We start from the raw sequence: 20,718 nt of genomic DNA, 5'->3' as shown, positions 1-20,718 counted from the left end.
GGAACCTGACAGCCATATCCCTGTAGAAACGCAGGATGCGGTTTCTTCATCTCCCGTTTCCAGACAGGCACCTCATTGAAAATGTAATACACTGCTACCATGTCACAGGTCAGCTGGCAATCTGAATTTTAAAAGGATTATGAATAATATTCTGTTTTATTTTGAAAATGAACTTTGTGCCCTCCATCATGAATCCAATATATGTCTTAATCTTCTATGCTCTTGAAGCCTGCGGCTTGTGGCCCAGTCCTTTGACTCTTGGACCTAATAAGGAAATAGGTTGTTTTCTCATCCTAATCTCATTTTTAGAGAGGTTGAAACAAACATTCCCAATTTCAAGTGTAATTGGCAAAGCACAAAAAAAACATGTCTGTTATATAATTTTCTTTTTACAAGAAACTTGAACACAAATTTTTTTTAAATTTAAAAACAGGATTAAATTTTTTTTTTAACCGCCAAACACCAATGTCAAGTTTCCAAGTTAAAAATGTATCCAATTTCCATGCGTTTTTGATTGTATAAGCAGGTGAGATGCATTTAACTAGTTAAGGACCTCGCAAATGAGTAGCCTTTTTGAAGTCTTTTTTGTCCATTTCTTGCAGTCTCTAATCATTCATAAATGTTGCATGTTTAAGGTACATCACAACAAAGGAATGAATCTTTAATATATTTCTAAATATTTATAACCATCTGAAGTGGTAATATTATCAGCTGTGATTTTAATGGTGATCACAAACTCTTTGGCTGAAGGAACTTCATTTTATAATTTTTACATTTTGTGGAATAGAAATATCAGTGAGTCAAGAATCAGGAGGGAACAATGAAATTTGTACTTGTAGCAGCACAATAGAACTGTAGACATAGTACTCTGTAAAGACTATCTATATTACTAAAACTCTTTGTTTGTGCCGGCAAAGTGTCACTCTGCTCTTCTTTTTCCTATCTTCTTCCAAACGCTAGGCCACAGCCCTCCCATTTTCACATATTCTACTCACATTTTCCCCGTCAAAGCGATAAACATCTTCCCGTCGCATTCTGACCTATATTTCCGAAGTTATTCATGATTTAAAGTTTCAGAAAAAGCCAAAAATGCTTTCTCAGAGAACGTCCAGTGATGATGTCACAATGCTTCTCACAGTGCACCAATCACAATGAGCTCTCAAGATGCCTACCGACTGCCACAATGACATTACAATGGGATGTTGCCAACGGTAACATTGGGCTCTCAAGCTGGATGCCTATCACAGTGCACCAATCACAATGGGCTCATAAGCTGCCCAGGCCCTGGCACTGATCTACGACCTGGGTAGGTCCTGGGCAAGGAATGGGAGTGTGGGGAGGAGGATGACGGAAATGAGGAGGGGGGAGATGGGGTAGGGTCTCTAGCCCCATCCCTCTCTGCCCCTTTCCCTCTCTACCCCTCTCCCCCTCTCTCTACCCCCCTTTCTACTCCCTCCACCTCCCCCTCCTGCTCCCTCTCTACCCCCTCCCTCTCTGCTCCTCCTCTCTGATTCCACTCTCACCGCCCTCCCACCCTTCCCCTCCCTCCTTCTCTATCCCCCCCCTCCCTCCCCCTCCCCCCCCCCTCCCCCCCCTCCCTCTATAACCACCCCTCCCTCTATAACCACCCCTCCCACTGTACCCCGCCTCCCTCTGTACCCCCCTCCCACTCTAGGGAGCGGTGAGTACTGGGACCTATGGGTGAGTGGTGGAATATTGCGTTCGGGGACCAGCCCTCCCCTATGATGCCGTGCGTTGGGTCCCACTTGGTCTAGTAATAACTAAAAATAAGCCTTTACAAGATACTACAAAGAACCACATGCTGGTTTTCCAAAGAAAGTCACAAAAATACTGGAGTATCTCAGCAGGTCAGGCAGCATCTCTGGAGAACATGGACAGGCGACGTTTCGAGTGTGGCGCAGCAGTTGAGTTGCTGCCTTACAGTGCCAGTGTGGGTATGTAGGTTAATTGGCTTCAGTAAGTTGTAAAATTGTCCCTAGTGTGTGCGAGTTAGTGTACGGGATGTTCGCTGGTCGGTGCAGACTCAGTGAGCAGAAGGGCCATGCTGTATCTCTAAGCTGCAAATGCTGGTTTACATGAACAGGTGATATTTCAGGTGGGGACCCTTCTTCAGACAAAAAATAAGTTATTGTATAAAATAGCCAAACAAACAATATTAGTGCAAAGATAAAACAATGCCCCCAAGTCTATGTAGTTTGGAAGTTAGTTGGTGGTTGTAGTGTTTAATAGCCTGATGGTTGTAGGGAAGAAGCTGCCACTGACTATAAATATAAAGCCATATAAAACATGTAAATGCATTTAAATAACCATGTGGATGAATTTGTAGAAAGAAAAGTGATTTGATAACCTTTTAGTAGGAATTAGAAAATATGTTTATTTAAGTACTCTAAATTAGCACCGTTCAGAGGAATTCTCTTGTTCGATATAGAGAAACATGTTATCTGTTAATTGAGAGCTATTAATGACACTGTACCTTCTGTCCTTTTATCTCATACCTTAATCTGTATAGTATCAGACTTTGCTCGCAGTTTTCAGCAAATTGATTTTGGCATTTGCTTGTGGGAATGAGATGTTTAGCTTCTTTGAGTTACCAGTGTGAGGCTGACTTGATTTTACTGGCAGGCAACATATGAATGTTTCAGCAAAAGGTTTCCTCTGGGTAAGGGTAGCTTTGATCCAAATTTTTATATTCAGTGTTATAAGGTGTTGTTATATGAATAATATATTATCAGGCAACTGAACCATCCTACCAACAACTAGACAGCAGTCCTGACTATCTACTTCCAGATCTACCAGTAGATCTACTATCTACTTCATTGGAGAACCTCGGTTTATCTTTAATCGTACTTTACTGGACTTTATTTTGCCCTTTATCATGTATCTGTACACTGTGTAGTCTTTCCGCTGAGTGGTTAGCATGCAACAAAAGCTTTTCACTGCACCTTGGTACACGTGACAATAAACTAAACTAAACTATATGGCATAAAAAGACAAATTAATAAATCCACTATTTATTGTCTTTACATGCTTAGATTTGTTTAGTTTAGGGCTACAATATGGAAGTAGGTCCTTCGGCCCACCGAGTCCTCCCCGACAATTTATCACCTGTTATATCACCTAATAAGAAGCCAATTAACCCACAAACCCGCATGTCTGAATAATGGGAGGAAACCGGGAGCACCCAGAGGAGTCAGTGTGGAGTTTGCACGTTCTCCCTGTGACCATGTGGGTTTCCTCCAGGTCTTCCGGTTTCTTCCCACATCCCAAGACATGTGAGTTTGTAGGTTAACTGTCTCCCTGTAAATTACCCTTAATGTATGTGTATTACCCATACCCAAGAAAGTGGATGAGAAAGTGGGATATCATCGAACTATTGTCAACGGGTGATTGCTGTTCAGCATGGACCCTGTGGGCTGAAGGGCCTGTTTCTATGCTGTATCTCTAAAATCTAACACTAAACCTCAGAGCCCAGTGGAGTGGGGCAGAATCAAATTGTTCTTGATCTATGATTTTTATGACGGAATTTGCTTGGGAAAGATAAAGCACCATTGAACAATTGAACCATTGAGATATTTTCTTAATGCAGTGGGCCAAAGGGCCTGTTTCCCTTCAGTATCTCTAAACTAAACTAAACACCCAGAGGAAACCCATGCGGTCACAGGGAGAACATGCAAACTCCACACAGACAGCACCTGAGGTCAGGATTGAACCAGGATCTCTGGTGCAGTGAGGAATCGGCCCTACCAGCTGCGCCACAGTGCAATCCTTCTAAAATGCTATAAATTATGTTTTAGATAAAATCCCTCTTACACTTAACTTAAGAAAATATGGAGGTATCACCCAAACCAAAGACTAAAATAAATGAATGATAATTTTTATTATGGCCAACTATTGATAGGGGAGAGGTCAGGGATACAATCTCAACTTTCACGTTAATAAGTACACAGCAAACTGCTGTATTATGATGTATATATTAAAATCTTTACATAAAAATGCTTGATTACAATAATGACAGATGGTTTGCTCTCTGAGGTTCTTCAGTGTACGTGGCTATAAAAGCATGAGGCAAAAGTTGAACATGGAAGGGTTTCACTTTCAGCAGGCCTACTTAAGAGAGGGTCCCACAAACTCTTATCTTTGAAGCAGAACACAAAAGGTTTAAGATCTATCCAGGGACCTGAGCACATTATTCAGAATGGCAAAGATAGACACAAAATGTCCACAGATGGAGTAACTCAGCGGTCAGGCAACATCTCTGGAGGAAAAGAATAGGTGACGTTTCGGGTCAGAACTCTTCTTCAGACCCTCTTCAGAGTGTGAAGAAAGCTTCTCACCCAAAATGTTACGTTCTATTGTCGCATGCACCGAGGACCAGTGAAAAGCTTTGTTTTGCATGCTTCGCAGTCAAATCAGATAATACCCTACATTAATACAATCAGGCCAAGCTCAAGTGCAATAGGGAGAGCAAAGGGGAATTTAGAGAATGCAGAATATAGTTCTCAGCATTGTAGTGCACCAGTTCCAGACACAAAGTCCAATGTCCGTAATGAGATGGGGGTGGCACAGTGGCACAGCCGTAGAGTTACTGCCTTACAACATTGAGGCCCAGGATCGATCCTGACAACAGTTGCCGTGTGTACGGAGTTTGTACGTTCTCCCTGTGATTGTGTGGGGTTTTCTCTGGTTGCTCTGGTTTCCTTCCACATCCAAAATGTACAGGTTTGTAGGTTAATTTGCTTCTTTAAATTGTAAAGTGTTCCTAGTATGTAGGATAGGGCTAGTGAACGAGGTGATCGCTGGTTGGCATGGACTCCGTGGGTAGAAGCACCTGTTTCCACGCTGTATCTCTAAATTCTAAAGTCCAAAAATCTTGCAAATCTCAGAAGCTCGGATGTCTACAGTAAATGAAATTAGTTAACCCCAAAATTGAAAACGCTTTTAAGGCTTGTGCCAGACTACATACATCACCAGTTACACTACTGAGAAACTCCAAGCCTTGTATGTTATATACCTCATGTTAGATTTTGAATAATCTATTTTGCAATGTTATTTTACCATTATAAATTATTACAGAAATAAATCAATAGATTTTTTTCATACATTCCATGCTGCTAATATTTAATGAAAATCTTACCAGTGCAATTACATCACCGCTTTGCTATAAACAGTCATTTTTGAAAAATGTACATGTAGATTTGATGGATGCGATGCATTATTTATATTTGTAAAATGCTACAATCCTGGCCACCTGCTACAGAACATGTTAATTAAGACAAGACCCAACTATGAAAAGGGAACATATGAACAAGTTCTATATGATATGTGCTCACTACTTCAGTACATAGGCTTCATGACTTCATATTCCATTCTCAAGCACTCTGCTGCCAAGTTACACAACTTGGTTCTAACTGCCAGACCCGCTGAGTTACTCCAGAACTATGTATTCTACGCAAGATTCAAATATCTGCAGTTCTTGGTGTCTCAATTTAAAATTATCTTAACCTGTTAATTTAGGCAGCAGTAAGATTTGCATAGGAAGGAACTGAAGATGCTGGCTTGCACCGAAGATAGACCCAAAGTGCTGGAGTAACTCAGCAGGTCAGGCAGCATCGCTACAAAAAAAGGATGGGTGACTTTATGGGTCAGGACCCTTCTTCAGACTCCTATCTGAATTCTGACAGTCTTGAATCTGAAGAAGAGTCCTGATCCGAAAAGTCACCCATCCGTTGTCTCCAGAGATGCTGCCTAACTCACTGAGGTACTCCAGCACTTTGTGTCCAGCAAAGTTTGTGCCTACATATTCCTATTAGGGAGGAATAAACTTAACTGTGCTAACTCCACAATTTAACAGCCCACTAATAGCCCTTCTTCAGACTGATCGGTAGGCTCCGCTCCTCTGCAGCCTGTCTGCGTTTTTATTATTTTTTGTCTATGTTTTTATGTAGTTTTTGTTATTTTTTGTTGGGGTATGTGTGTGGGGGGTTGGGGTGGGGTGGGAGGGGGGGGGTAACTTTTAAATCTCTCCCTGCACGGGAGACCCGACCTTTTCTTTGTCGGGTCTCCGTTGTCGTTGGGGCTGCAACGAGGAGCGGTCTCCAACAGGAAGACCGGGGGCTCTGGTGCCGACTACTCACCTCACCGTCGTGGAGCTGGCCGAGTCCAGAGCGGGTGGAGCGGTGGTGGAGCGCTGCTGCGGCCCGACCTCCGGAGATTCGGAGGCTGCAACTGCGGGTCTGGCGGACGGCGGTACCGGGAGCCCGCGGGTCCCTGGAGGGAGACCGCTTTTCAGGACTCCCGCAACGGCGACTTCTCCCGCCCGGGTTGCGGGGTCAAAGAGCTCCTGGAGCGCGGCCTTACAGCACTGCCCCGCGCGGCTTGGAATGGCTGTGGGACTCTGCGAGCGCACGCCGGGGGCTCTAACATCAAGAACCCGGTGTGCGACCTTGCATCACCCGGCGTGGCTTTAATGGCCGCCGGACAATCGCCATCGCCAGCCGGGGGCTTTGACTTTGACTCTGACATCGGGGGGGAGTGCAGTGGAGAGATAAGTTTTTTTGGCCTTCCATCACAGCGATGTGATGGATGTTTATGTAAATTATGTGTCTTGGGTCTATTTGTTTGTAATGTATGGCTGCAGAAATGTCATTTCATTTGGACCTCAAGGGGTCCAAATGATAAATAAATTGTATCTGGTATCTTGTATCTTGTATCTTGTAATACTGAATATGTAAACAATCACAGGCAAACACATGGTTGCCTGGGTAAGTATAACAATACAATGAGCATGTTCACAGCACACTATGGACTTTAGTAAAGTACAGAGAATATAGAACATTGAACAGTGCTGCATAGAAAAACAAGCCCTTCTTGTACGTGCGCATATGCGTTTGTCTTTACATCTTCGCAAAAGCACTACGCAGTAACAATACCATTTTTACATCTGATTCACATTTTCCCCCTCTAGGCAGGGAATACCTTCACTGAACAATTTAGGCTTTATTTCTCGACATTACTGAAAAAGTTTAAAAACATCAAAAGACTTTGAATTTAAAACGAGTAGCTTTCACTGATGACATCACAATGGCTCGGCTCGGCTCAGAGCGGTCTCCCACACAGAATCTTCCACGCGCTTCGAGTGACGTCACCCCCCCTGACCCCTCCCCACCGGGTTTTTTTACACTCTCCCCCCCCCCCCCGGGTTATTCATACCCCCCCCCCCCCCCCCCACTTATTCACCCCCCCCCCCCCCCCCCTCGGATTATTCACATCCCCCGCACCGCCATAAAAGACGCCGCCGGTGGAACAAAGGACGAGCCCGGAGATGAAGTCGGGGCTATTGGAATGTGTTTTTCCAGGCTTACGTTTCAGAGAAAATGAGTGAGACCAGGCAGCAAAGCAATGTTTCTGAGGAGCTATGATGGCACAACAAACTAATAGGTCGCGGCTTGAGTTTCTCTCCGCACAGCCAGCACGGAACACCAGCTCAAAAAGGCTACAAACACCCCCCTGGTTATTCATACCCCTGACCTCTCTCCCCCCCTCCTGGGTTATTCACCAGGTATAGCCCGCAAAGTCAGATCAAGGATAGTCCGAGGATCAACAAAGAGGGAGATAGTAGTTCAGGACTGCTAAATTGGTAACTGTTTCACCAGAACCATGTCTTATGGTTAGAATCCCCCAGTTCCTCTGCACGTCTTACTATTTTCCTCAGTTTCTTACCATTCAGAGTGGAAAATAAATATCACTTTTAAGTTAGCTAACAGGTTTCCTATGGTCGAGGTAACTTTGAATAAATAAAAGTGGAACTTTCTGTATGTTCTGCCAACAAAATGATGTAATTGAAGAATTGAGAGGAAAATGCTGGTGGATTTAATTTTCTCTCAGTCATTGAAATCTGCTCTGTTAGAAAATATCCCCACCCCCCAACACCCTAGGTGTTTAAATGAGTGACAAATGTCTAAATACTCAGCTACAATACTAAACATTAAACTTAGTGAATTGCCATGAACTTCGTAGAATAAATTCTGGCCCCCTGTGGCTGCCAATTTCATTATTGAACGATTTCATAGATGAAATTTCCATGATTTTCTGGTTCAACAGCATTATGCACTTTCAAAAAAAAAAATGCATTCAATGAATACAAAGGGCTATGTTTTCTATTTGCCGAATGATGTAACGTTCTAATGATGGTCCAGAACTCGGCATTGTTGCCAATGCAATCTTATAAACTTAGATTTGCTAGGAGATTTGGCTATACAACGATATGCATGTTTTAATAGAGCAGAGGTATAGATGTGCGTAAACACACATCTCTACATTCAGGAACAGGGTCTTGACCTGAAACGTCACCCATTCCTTCTCTCCAGAGATGCTGCCCTATTGAGCATTTGTATCTATCTACAGCATTTTGTATCTATCTACAGTTTCTTTCCAGCTGTTTTCAGGCAACTGAACTATCCTCTCACCAGCTAGAGAGTGGCCTTGACCTGCCATTTACCTCATTGGAGACCTTCGGACTATCTTTGATCGGATTTTACTGGACTTTATCTTGCACTAAACATTATTCCCCTTATTCTGTAACTTTGAGAACTTCGAGAGGCTGGTCCAGGCACACCTCAAAGGCTGCCTACCTCCCACACTGGACCCCTATCAGCTCTCCTACCGCAAGGGAGTACGGAGGATGCCATCTCAACGGCACTTCACTCCTCCCTCTCCCACCTTGACAACAGAGACACCTACGTAAGAATGCTGTTCATCGATTACAGCTCAGCATTTAACACCATTATCCCCTCAAAACTGATCACCAAACTCAGCGACCTGGGCATCGACCCCTCCCTCTGCAACTGGATACTGGACTTTCTAACCAAGACCCCAGTCTGTTAGGTCAGACAACCACACCTCTTCAACCCTCACCCTGAACACCAGCGTTCCACAGGGCTGTGTGCTAAGCCCCCTCCTCTACTCCCTCTTCACCTACATCTGCACACCTATATATGGTACTGACACCATCATCAAGTATGCAGATGATACAACGGTGATTGGCCTCATCAGGAACAACGATGAGTCGGCCTAGAGGGAGGAGGTCCAGCTCCTAGCAGCATGGTGCGCTGACAGCAACCTGGCCCTTAACTCCAAGAAGACCAAGGAGCCCATTGTAGACTTCAGAAGGTCTAGGGGCGGCACGCACACCCCCATCCATATTAACGGGACGGAGGTGGAATGTGTTTCCAGCTCAGGTTTCAGGGGGTCAACATCTCTGATGACCTCACTTGGACCCACAATACTTCAACACTGATCAAGAAGGCTCACCAGCGTCTCTTCTTCCTGAGGAGACTAAAGAAGGTCCATCTGTCTCCTCAGATTCTGGTGAACTTCTACAGCTGCACCATCGAGAGCATCCTTACCAACTGTGTCACAGTATGGTATGGCAACTGCTCTGTCTCCGATCGGAAAGCACTGCAGAGGGTGGTGAAAATTGCCCAACGCATCGCCGGTTCCTCACTCCCCTCCATTGAGTCTGTCCAAAGGAAACGATGTCTGCGTCACCAAGGACTGCTCTCACCCCAGCCACAGATGGTTTACTCTCCTCCCATCTGGGAGGCGCTACAGGTCTATCCGTTGCCGGACCAGCAGGTTCAGGAACAGTTCCTTCCCTGCGGCTGTTACACAACTTAACTCTGCACCTTGGTGATTGCCAGTCACCTCCTCCCCCGGACACACCTTCCCCCAGAAACATTGCACTACTACTACTGTTTGTACATTTATATATTTTACTGCTCATTATTCTATGCTCGCTCTTCTGGGTGAGATGCTAACTGCATTTTGTTGTCAGTATACTGTACACTGCACAATGACAATAAAGATTGAATCTGAATCTGAATACACAGTGGACAGCTCGATTGTAATCATGTATTGTTTTGCCACTGATTGGTACAGTGAAATGATGTCTCTTTCAGCCACTCAAAACACTCTTTCCTCTCTAACAGATGGATGTGCCTGCCATTCATTCCCAAAATAAATGGCAGTTCACCTTGGAACCTGGAGTCACATAGAAATTACATGGAACATGTACGGCTGAAGGGATATGAGCCCTCCATAAAACTTATTCCATGTTCATGTGATAGAAGCAGAAGTAGGCCATTCAGTCCATCAAGTCTACTCCGCCATGCAATCATGGCTGATCTATCTTGCCCTCGCAACCCCATTCTCTTGCCTTTCTGCTCAGCAGGTCAGGCGGTATGTCTGGCGAACATGGATAGGTGACATTTTGGAAAGAAGGGTGTTGACACGAAACGCACTTACCCATGTTCTCCAGAGATGCAGGCTGACCAGATGAGTTACTCCTGCACTTTCTTTTGTTTTTGAATAATATTGGTTTTCATTTTCCTTAAGTCTGATGTTTTTTGGGTAGTTTTAGCAGAACAATTGTGATCTGCATTTCCATTGTGGATACCAATGTCCCAGCACACTATAGATTTTTGCCCTTTTAATTTACATGAACACAGATGGAGCATTTTAGTCGCAATGGATGAGTTTGGCCAAAGGGCCAGTTTCTGTATGGTACGACTATGACTCTACAATTGTTATATGGCAAGTTATATCACACACCCCCATCCACATTAACGGGACGGAGGTGGAACGTGTTTCTAGCTTCAGGTTCCTGGGAGTCAACATCTCCGATGACCTCTCTTGGACCCACAATACCTCTACTCTGATCAAGAAGGCTCATCAGCGTCTCTTCTTCCTGAGGAGACTGAAGAAGGTCCATCTGTCTCCTCAGATCCTGGTGAACTTCTACCGCTGCACCATCGAGAGCATCCTTACCAACTGCATCACAGTATGGTATGGCAACTGCTCTGTCTCCGACCGGAAGGCACTGCAGAGGGTGGTGAAAATTGCCCAACGCATCACCGGTTCCACGCTCCCCTCCATTGAGTCTGTCCAAAGCAAGCCCTGTCTGCGGAGGGCGCTCAGCATCGCCAAGGACTGCTCTCACCCCAACCATGGACTCTTTACCCTCCTACCATCCGGGAGGCGCTACAGGTCTCTCCGTTGCCGAACCAGCAGGTCGAGGAACAGCTTCTTTCCGGCGGCTGTCACTCTACTAAACAACGTACCTCGGTGACTGCCAATCACCCCCCCCCCCCCCCGGACACTTATATTTATTTTTTATTCAAATCGTTTGCTATGTCGCTCTTCAAGGGAGATGCTAAATGCATTTCGTTGTCTCTGTACTGTACACTGACAATGACAATTAAAATGGAATCTGAATCTGAGAACTGGATCTTGTGCAATGTCTCATAAGCAAACAGACTGAAAATTGTTAGCCAGGAAATGCATATTTATTAAAGTAGCAAAATCAGAAACAGAAAGCAAAATATAAGATGGGAAGAATAATTGTAATGAAATTCGTAAACAAAAATATATTTTTTGAAAATTGCAACAATGTGCAAAAATCTATAAGATAAAATATATTTTCAGTATCAGACAGTGCCCGCTGAGGAGAAAGGCAGGAGAATGGGGTTGAGAGGGAAAGATAGATGGGCCATGAGTGAATAGACTCGATGGGCCAAATAGCCTACTTAGGCTCCTATGACATGAACTATCCAGGTTCTCCAGAAATGCCGCCTGACCCGTTAAGTTACTCAGTTTAAATGGAGACTTTGTGCATCCTGGAAAGATAACCAATCTTACAAGACCAACTATACGAGATAATACCTTCGTATTTTCAGCAAATCTTAATAGGATACTTTCCAGCATTTAAGCCAATAGGTGGCATGATGGTGCAATGGTAGAATTGCTGTCTAACAGCGCCAGAGACCAGGGTTCGATCCTGACTACGGGTGCTACCCGTACAGTTTGTACATTCTCCCCGAGATCTGTGTGGGTTGTCTCTGGGATCTCCAGTTTCCTTGCACACTCCAAAAACGTACAGGTTTGTAGGCTAATTGGCTTCAGCAAAATTATAAATTGTCCCTAGTGTGTAGAAAGTGTTAGTTAGCAGGGATCGCAGGTTTGCGTGGACTCGGCGGGATGAAGGGTCTGTTTCCATGTTGTATCTCTAAACTAAACTAAACTAAAGTAGTCCCACTGAAAATTTAGAAGGGCATAATAACTCGCAGAAAAAGTCTGGAAGAGGCAGCAGGATATTTCCCTTTGATCCAAGTGACAGGCACAGGCATATTGCTTGCCCAAACAGAATGGGGAATTGAAAGAAATGAGGGGAAGAATAGAGTCTACCCTAAACTGTGCCTCTGACTGACAAATCCCACTGTTTATCACCTTTGATCCTGACCACAATTTTTCATCCCAGTCTCTGGTCAACAGCACAGGACATGTTATTTTGTAGTGACAGCACTTAATTCTTAGTCTCTGGAATTCAGTTCCATTGGCTTCACAATTGAATTGTAGTTCAATGACAAATACAATGGACTGCCTCAACTACAACACACTTGGCACAGCCATACAAGGATGTATTTCTAGATGGGATTTTTTCTTGACGTCTTGCCCTAATGCACAATTAAATCACGATTAGATTTTAGTGGTTTAATTGGCCTCCATAACTTTGCTCCTGGTGAGTAGAGAATGGATGAGAAAGCAGGATAACAGAACTAGTGTGAACGGGAGATCGATGGTCGGTGTGGACTTGGCCTCTTTCCTTGCTGTATTTCTAAAACGAAAACAACATTTAATGTAAACTGGGTAGGAAGGAACTGCAGATGCAGGTTTAAACCGAAGATAGACACAAAATGCTGGAGTAACTCAGAGGGACAGGCAGTATCTTTGCAGAGAAGGAATGGATGATGTTTCATGTCACCCATTCCTTCTCTATAATAGAACAGAGACAGGTACATGGATAGAAAATTGCCCTGTGACAATTAAAGTGGGATAACATAGAGCTAGTGTGAATGGTTGATTGGCGTGGACTTGGTGGGTCTGTTTTCCATGTTGTAACTCTAAACAAGTTACAAGAAACTGCAGGTGTTAGTTGACACAAATAAAAGACTCATAGTGGTGAAGTAACTCAGCCGGTCAGGCAGTGTCTCCCGAGAACGTAGATATGTGATGTTTCAGGCCGAGACCCTTCTTCATTTCAACCCGAATCATCACCTATTAGGGCAACACTGTGCCGCCCTAATTGAACAGTACTTCAGAGACACAATAAAAAGTGGGATACCATTTTACTGCTGTGCCTCTCTTCAACACATCCCCATCCTCCCCATTCCCCCCGAGCACTCGCTAACTCCCAGCCCTGGTGCCAGACCTCCCGCTCTCTCCGGCGGCTCCATGCCAGGGCTCCTGCTGTGTTTTGGGTGGGTGCCAAGCCTCCCGCTGTTCCAGTCTTGGCACAAGGCTTGCCGCTCGACGAGGGCCTTGTTGAGGGCCTCCTGTTTCCATCAGGCCTCAGAACCAGACCTCCTGTCAGCCGCCCCGCTTCGGCACTACCTCCTGAGTCTTGGAAGCTGGCCCCCTCGTTTGCCTTCCGGGCAACAACAGCCCTCCTGCTGTCAGTGCCGCCGTGCCAAGCCTCTAGGTTCCCAGCCTCCAGCTCTATCTTCCATTCGTTGCCAGGGTACCCACCCTACAGCTTCACTACTCAGTCTGCAGCTCTCCAGTGCTGACAATAGAGTCATAGGTTCATAAGCTACAGGAGCAGAATTAGGCCATTCGGCCCATCAAGTCTACTCGACCATTCAGTCACAGCTGATCTATCTTTCCCTCTCAACCCCATTCTCCTGCCTTCTCCCCATAACCCCTGACACCAGTACTAATCAAAAATCTCCACCTTAAAAATACCCATTGACGGCCTCCACAACCGTTTGTTGCAACGAATTTCACAGATTCACGACCCTCCAACTAAAGAAATTCCTCCTCATCTCCTTTCTCAAGGGACATCCTTTTATTCTGAGGCTAAGGACTCTGGTGCTAGACTCTCCCACAAGTGGAAACATCGTCCACATCCACTCAATTCAGGCCTTTCATTATTCGGTAACTTTTAATGAGGTCGCGGTTATAGAGTCATACAGTGTAAAAACAGGCCCTTCAGCCCAACTCACTCATGCCGACCAACATGCCCCATCTACACTAGTCCCACCTGCCTGCGTTTGGTCCATTTCCCTCTAAACTTATCCTATCCATGTACTTGTCTAAATGTTTCTTAAACGTTGCAATAGTACCTGCCTCAACTACACCCTCCAGCAGCTCGTTCCATACATCCATCACCTTTTGTGTAAAAAAGTGATCTCTCAGGTTCCTATTAAATCTTTCCCCCCTCGCCTTAAACCTATGTCCTCTGGTTCTCGATTCCCCTACTCTGCAAGAGACTCTGTGTGTTTACCCGTTCTATTCCTCTCATGATTTTGTACACCTGTATAAGATCACCCCTCATCCACCTGCACTCCAAGGAATAAAGTCATCCTACTCAACCTCTCCCTATAGCTCAGGCCCTCGGGTCCTGGTAACATCCTCGTAAATCTTCTCTGCACTCTCTCCAGCTTGACAACATCTTTCCTATAAAATGAGTGCCCAAAACTGAACACAATACTTGTACATAAACCTGAACACAATAAGCGAGTATAACACAATACTGTCCACTGTCCACAGACCACTGTCACATCGTGAGTTTAGTGTAATTTAGTGATATAGCCTGGAAGGAGGCCATTCGGCCCACTGACCAGCGATCTCCCCTTCGCACTAGTATAGACAATAGACAATAGACAATAGGTGCAGGAGTAGGCCATTTGGCCCTTCGAGCCAGCACCGGCATGCAATGTGATGATGGCTGATCATCCCCAATCAGTACCCCGTTCCTGCCTTCTCCCCATATCCCCTGACTCCGCTATCTTTAAGAGACCTAACTAGCTCTCTCTTGAAAGTATCCAGAGAACCGGCCTCCACCGCCCTCTGAGGCAGAGAATTTCACAGACTCACAACTCTCTGTGGTCTCTCTATAGTTCTATTTTATCCCACTTTCACATCCACTCCCTACTCATGAGGGGAAATTGTACAGACGCTAAAACTACCCGGATAAAACCCATGTAGGTCACAGGGATAACGTACAAACTCCGCACAGACATCACCCATAGTCAGTATTGAACCCGGGCCTCTGGCGCTGTAAGACAGCGACTCTGCTGCTGTGCCACAGTGCCGCCCTCTGTAAGATGTTGATTGTAAATCAATTTGTTTTAGTAGCCATTACGGTATTCACAAATGACCCAGCTAATAACAATTACAAGCTTAAAACTAACAGGATCCTTAATGTATTTTCCTTTACATAAACAGCATACATAACATAAAACGGCACAGTAGCTCACCTGGTAGAGCTGCTGCCTCACAGTGCCAGAGACCCAGCTTTGATCCTGATCTTGGGTGCTGTCTTTGTGTGGAGTTTGCACGTTCTCCGTGTGACCACGTGGGTTTCGTCCAGGTGCTCCGGTTTCCTCCCACACCTGAAAGACGTGTGGGTTTGTAGGTCAATTGGCCTCTGTTAAATACCGCTAGTATGTAGTGAGTGGTTGTGAAAGTAGGATAACATCGAACTAGTGTGATCGATGGTTGGCATGGACTTGGTGGGCCACAGGGCCTGTTTCCATGCTGTAGCTTTCAAATTAATTAATTTAACCTACAAACCCAGCACATGTTTTGGATGTAGGAGGAAACCAGAGCACCTGGAGGAAACCCACGTGGTCACCGGGAAAACATACAAACTCCACATATATCGGACCCAAGGTCAGGAATGAACCCGGGTCCGTGGAATTGTGAGGCAGTAGATCTACCAGATATGCCACTGGTAGATCGCTTGCCAGGCTTTTCCCCTGCCTCATCTCTCTCCCAGCTTCCCCCTCCCCCCCCCACACCAATCATTCTGAAGAAGGGTCCCAATCCAAAATATCGCATATTCATATGCGATATAGATGCTGCAACATAACGTCTGAAGTACTGTTACTCAAGTCCCTAGCTGATGAAGAACAGTGTACCAAAAGCCTTCTTCACCACCCTATCTACCTGTGACTCCTCTTTCAGGAAACCACATACTTGTACTCCTTCATCTCTGCTCTACGCTCCCCAGGGCATTATCATACACCATGAAGGTTCTGCCCTGGTTTGACTTCAGTTCTGGAGACCATGTTATAGGAAAGTTGCCAAGCTGGAATGGGTGCAGAGATGATTTATGAAACTGGGACTCGAGAACCTGAGCTATGGGAAGGGATTGGGCAGGCTAAGACTCTATTCCATGGAGCGCAGGAGGATGAGGGGTGATCTTATAGAGGTGTCATGAGAGGAGTAGATCAGGTAGACACACAGATTCTCTTGCCCAGAGTAGGGGCAAGAACCAGAGGACATTGGTTTAAGGTGAGGGGGGAACGATTTTATAGGAACCTGAGGGGCAACTTTTTCACACAAAGGGTGGTGGGTGTATGGAACGAGTTGCCGGATGAGGTAGTTGGTGCAGGGACTATTGCAACTTTTAAGAGCAATTAGACAGGTCCATGGATAGGACAGGTGTAGAGCGATATGGGCCAAGCGCAGGCTAGTGGAACTAGTGTCGATGGGGCATGTTGGTCGGTGTGGGCAAGTTGGGCTGAAGGTCCTGTTTCCACGCTGTATGACTCCATGATTCTATGACATCCCAAATGGCAGTACCATATCCTTATCTGAATTAAATTCCATTAGCAATTCCTTAGCCTGCTTGCCCAGCTGATGATGATCCCAAGAAGAAATTCAACAATTTAGGAAAAAATGGTCATCTTGAATTGCGACTAAATTGTAGGTGGTGATTATTGTCTTCCCCATGACCTGTACATGCTTGATGCAATCTATGTATTGTTATTATTGAGATTCTTACAAATTCACTTTCTGGTAAGTAGAATTAGTATTAGGTGTGATCTACACTGCATAGTAAATATTTAAAGCTTCCAGAAGGAGCTCCATCCTTTTATTCAGTATAACGTGACATATTGTCAATGCTTCTCTGAAGAATGAAAGTCTTTATTTAAAATGATTAAAAAATATGCAGCAGAATTATGTAAAGTGCTACACATTATACAACTCAGTGGTATGAATATTGATTTATCTAACCAAGTAACCCTTGCAGCCCCCTTTCTCCATTCCTCCCTCACCCAAGTCATACCAGCTTCAAAATCGTCTTGTTGAGTCTATATTTGTTTCCACCTAGGCCACAGCTAGCAATGGTCTGTTTCCTTTGTCATCGTTAATTTTTTGCATATCTTTCATTCATTTGTTTTGTATCTCTCTACATCACCGTCTATATCTCTCTATGTATCCCGTCTACCCGAAACGTCACCTATTCCTTTTCTCCAGAGATGCTATCTGACCCACTGAGTTACTCCAGCTCTTTGCATCTACACATATGGCATGTTGAGCACTAGATCTTGGAACATGCAGCTCTATAAGACTTTATGTGTAGGAAGGAACTGCAGATGCTGGTTTACATTAGTTTTTTCAACTTTTTTTATTTTTTTGGTATGTTTTGAAGTGTGTTTTTAATGTTCCTTCGTGGCTGTTTTAGTGTGGGGGGGTGGTGTGGGGGGGTGGGGGGGCTGAAACCGTTTCGGTCGCCTCGCTCCAAGGAGAGGCGACTTTTTCCAGGTCGCCTCCCCCGTGGCCTAACAGCGAGGATCGGCGCGGCCTTTCCCGGAGACGCGCCCGGGGCTCGGGGCTCCGGCGGCGGGTGCAGCGTGGACTGTCAGCACGGAGTTGGGGCTCGCTGGAGGGAGGTACATGCTTGGTGCAGCGCTCCGTTCCGTTGGCCCGCAGCAGACGGCAGCCTGAAGCCCCGCCGCGGTCTGCACAGCTCCAGCTGGCGCGGCGTCTTACAGCCCGGGATCCCTCGTGGGGGACCCGGGGGAAAGAGGAAGCTTCCACCGCCGGCCCGCGACAGTCTTCTACCGCGGGTCCGGTATGGACTTAACATCACCCCTGGAGGGGAGCTTCGACCGCCGGCCCTGCAGACTGCGGTGCTTATGGCTGCGACGTGGAGGGAACTTTAAATCTTCGGCCGCCGGCCTATACCAACTAAAAGCTGCGGTCTCCGGTGGGGATGAGCCGACTCTGGACTTACCTGGACTTGTACCTTGTCCTTACCATCTGGACGCCCGCAGCGACTGCTGCGGAGGGTTGAGGTCCCGACCACGGGGGAAAATGGAGGAGGACTGGCCAAATTGTGTGCCTTCCACCACAGTGATGAATGCTGTGGTGGATGTTTATGTTAAATTTTTATTGTGTTTTTGTGTGTGCCCTTTATCATTGTATCGCTGCTGACATATCATTTCACTTGCACTTTTTGTGTAATGTGACAAATAAACCGTTGTATTGTATATTGTATTGTATAGATAGACACAAAGGAACAAAATGAAAGGAAAGCATAGGTAACATTTCGGGTCAAGAACATTCTTCAGACTGAAAAGTTGGTCTCGACTCGAAACAACACCAATCCATTTTCTCCAGAGATGCTGCCTGACACACTGAGTTACTCCAGCATTTTATGTCTATATATATAACGTTAGTTATGCCACATTAGGAGTAGAGTCATACAGCATGGCAATAGGCCCGTCGACCAACTTGCCCATGCATGCAATTTTGTATCGCATGCAGATGCTGGTTAATAAAAAAAGACACAAAGTGCTGGAGTAACTCAGTGGATCAGGCAGGGGAGGTAATGCTGGGACTCTATAAGGCGTTGGTCAGGCCGCATTTGGAATATTGTGAGCAATTTTGGGCACGATATCTGAGGAAGGATGTGCTGATTCTGGACAGGGTCCAGAGGAGGTTTACACTAATGATCCCAGCAATGAGTGGGTTAACATAGGATGAGCTTCTGACGGAATTTGACCTGTACTCACTGGAGTTTAGAAGAATGAGGGGGGAAGGGGGGGGAGGTCTCATTGAAATGTACCAAATAGTGAAAATAGAGTGGATGTGGAGAGGATGTTTCCATTAGTGTGAGGGTCTAGGACTAGATGTCATAGCCTCAGAATTAAAGGATATTCCTTTAGGAAGAGAAATTTGTATTGTCAGAGGGTGGTGAATCTTTGGAATTCTTTGCCACAGAAGGCTGTGGAGGCCAATGGATATTTTTAAGGCAGTGCTGGATAGAGCAGAGCTTATTTTACCACACATAGACATTTCCTGTGCGTGTTGTGTTTATAGGCTTGTCGGTATATAGTTTACTATTCTATCCTACGCACGAGAGGAAATTTGCAGAAACCAATTAACCTAAAAAACGGTACATCTTTGCAGTGTGGGAGCACCCGGAGAAAACCCACATGGTAACAGGGAGAATGTGGAAACGTCACACAGACATCTCCCGTGGTCAGGATCGAACTTGGGTCACTGGTGCTGTAAGGCAGCAACTCTATCGGCTGCACCACTGTACTGCGTGCTAAAAAGGGGTTTTAAACAGAGAATGTGGAAATCTTTCCCTCAAAATCAGTTGCTCTTGTTTGACTCTTCAGAGAGATAATTAATTTTCATGGTTTCCCCCTTTTGTACGTTCTTCCCGTGACCGCGCGTTTTTTCGCCGAGTGCTTCATTTACAGGTTTGTAGGTTAATTGGCTTCTGTAAATTGTTCCTTGTGTGCAGGATAGTATATGGGGTGAATGCTGGTTGGCGCAGACACGGTGGGCCAAAGGGCCTGTTTCCACGCTGTATCTAAACTACCTGACCTACTGAGTTCCTCCAGCACTTTGTGAATCGCTCAAAGTTGCAGCATCTGGCGAAACTTGTGTCACAATTTTAAATATGGTGCTTTAGAGTGTGTTTAGTTTTAGCTTAGTTTAGGGATATAATCTGCGATCACCCCATATACTAACACTATCACACACACTAGGGATAATTTACAGAAGACCATTCCTTTCTTCTCCCCACCCTACATTAGTCTGAAGAAAAGTTTTGGCCCGAAACTTTGCCTATTTCCTTCGCTCTATAGATGCTGCTGCACCCGCTGAGTTTCTCCAGCACTTTGTCCACCTACAATTTACAGAAGACCATTCACCCACAAACCTGTGAGTCTTTGGAGTGCGTGAGAAAACCGGAGCACCCAGAGAAAACCCACGCGGTCACGGGGAGAAGTACAAACTACATACAGTCAGTACCCGTAGTTAGGATCGAACCTAGGTATCTGGCGCTGTAAGGCAGCAACTCTACCTCTGTGCCACCGTGCTGATGAATGTCACTGTGGAAGTTGATGATACAGGGTGTATAATTGAACAGTAATTCTTTAGTCTGTTGCAATGATGGTGAAGTGTCCCAGACTCTGTGTTGGTATCTTTCCCTGCGTGCACAGCAGGAGATGCAGCACACTTCCCCTATCTGCTAGCAGCAGGGGATGAAGTAAGGAGGTTGTCACAGATGGAAGCTTTTTTTGCAGGATAAAGGGTACAAAGGCAGAGAGGTTTGTTAAAAAGAAAAAGTGAATGTTTGGCATAGGCAAAGAGATTGTTGGAGGATTCGGAAGTCATTCAGTGAACAACTCACCAATGGAAGGGGATACAATTTCTGGTGTAACTAGTTTTGCCACACTGCACCACCAGGATTATAAGAGGTCAGCACAGCTGGTAGAGTTGTTGCCTCACAGTGCCGGAGACCCCGGTTCGATATTGACCTCCGGTGCTGCCTGTATATGGGTGGAGTTTGCACGTTCTCCCTGTGACCACGTGGGTTTACTCCGGGTGCTC

This window comes from Leucoraja erinacea, chromosome 7 (genome assembly GCF_028641065.1).
Source record: "Leucoraja erinacea ecotype New England chromosome 7, Leri_hhj_1, whole genome shotgun sequence".
NCBI lineage: Eukaryota > Metazoa > Chordata > Chondrichthyes > Rajiformes > Rajidae > Leucoraja > Leucoraja erinaceus.
The sequence above is the reverse complement of the archived record's forward strand: the minus strand, read 5'-3'. Positions refer to the sequence as shown.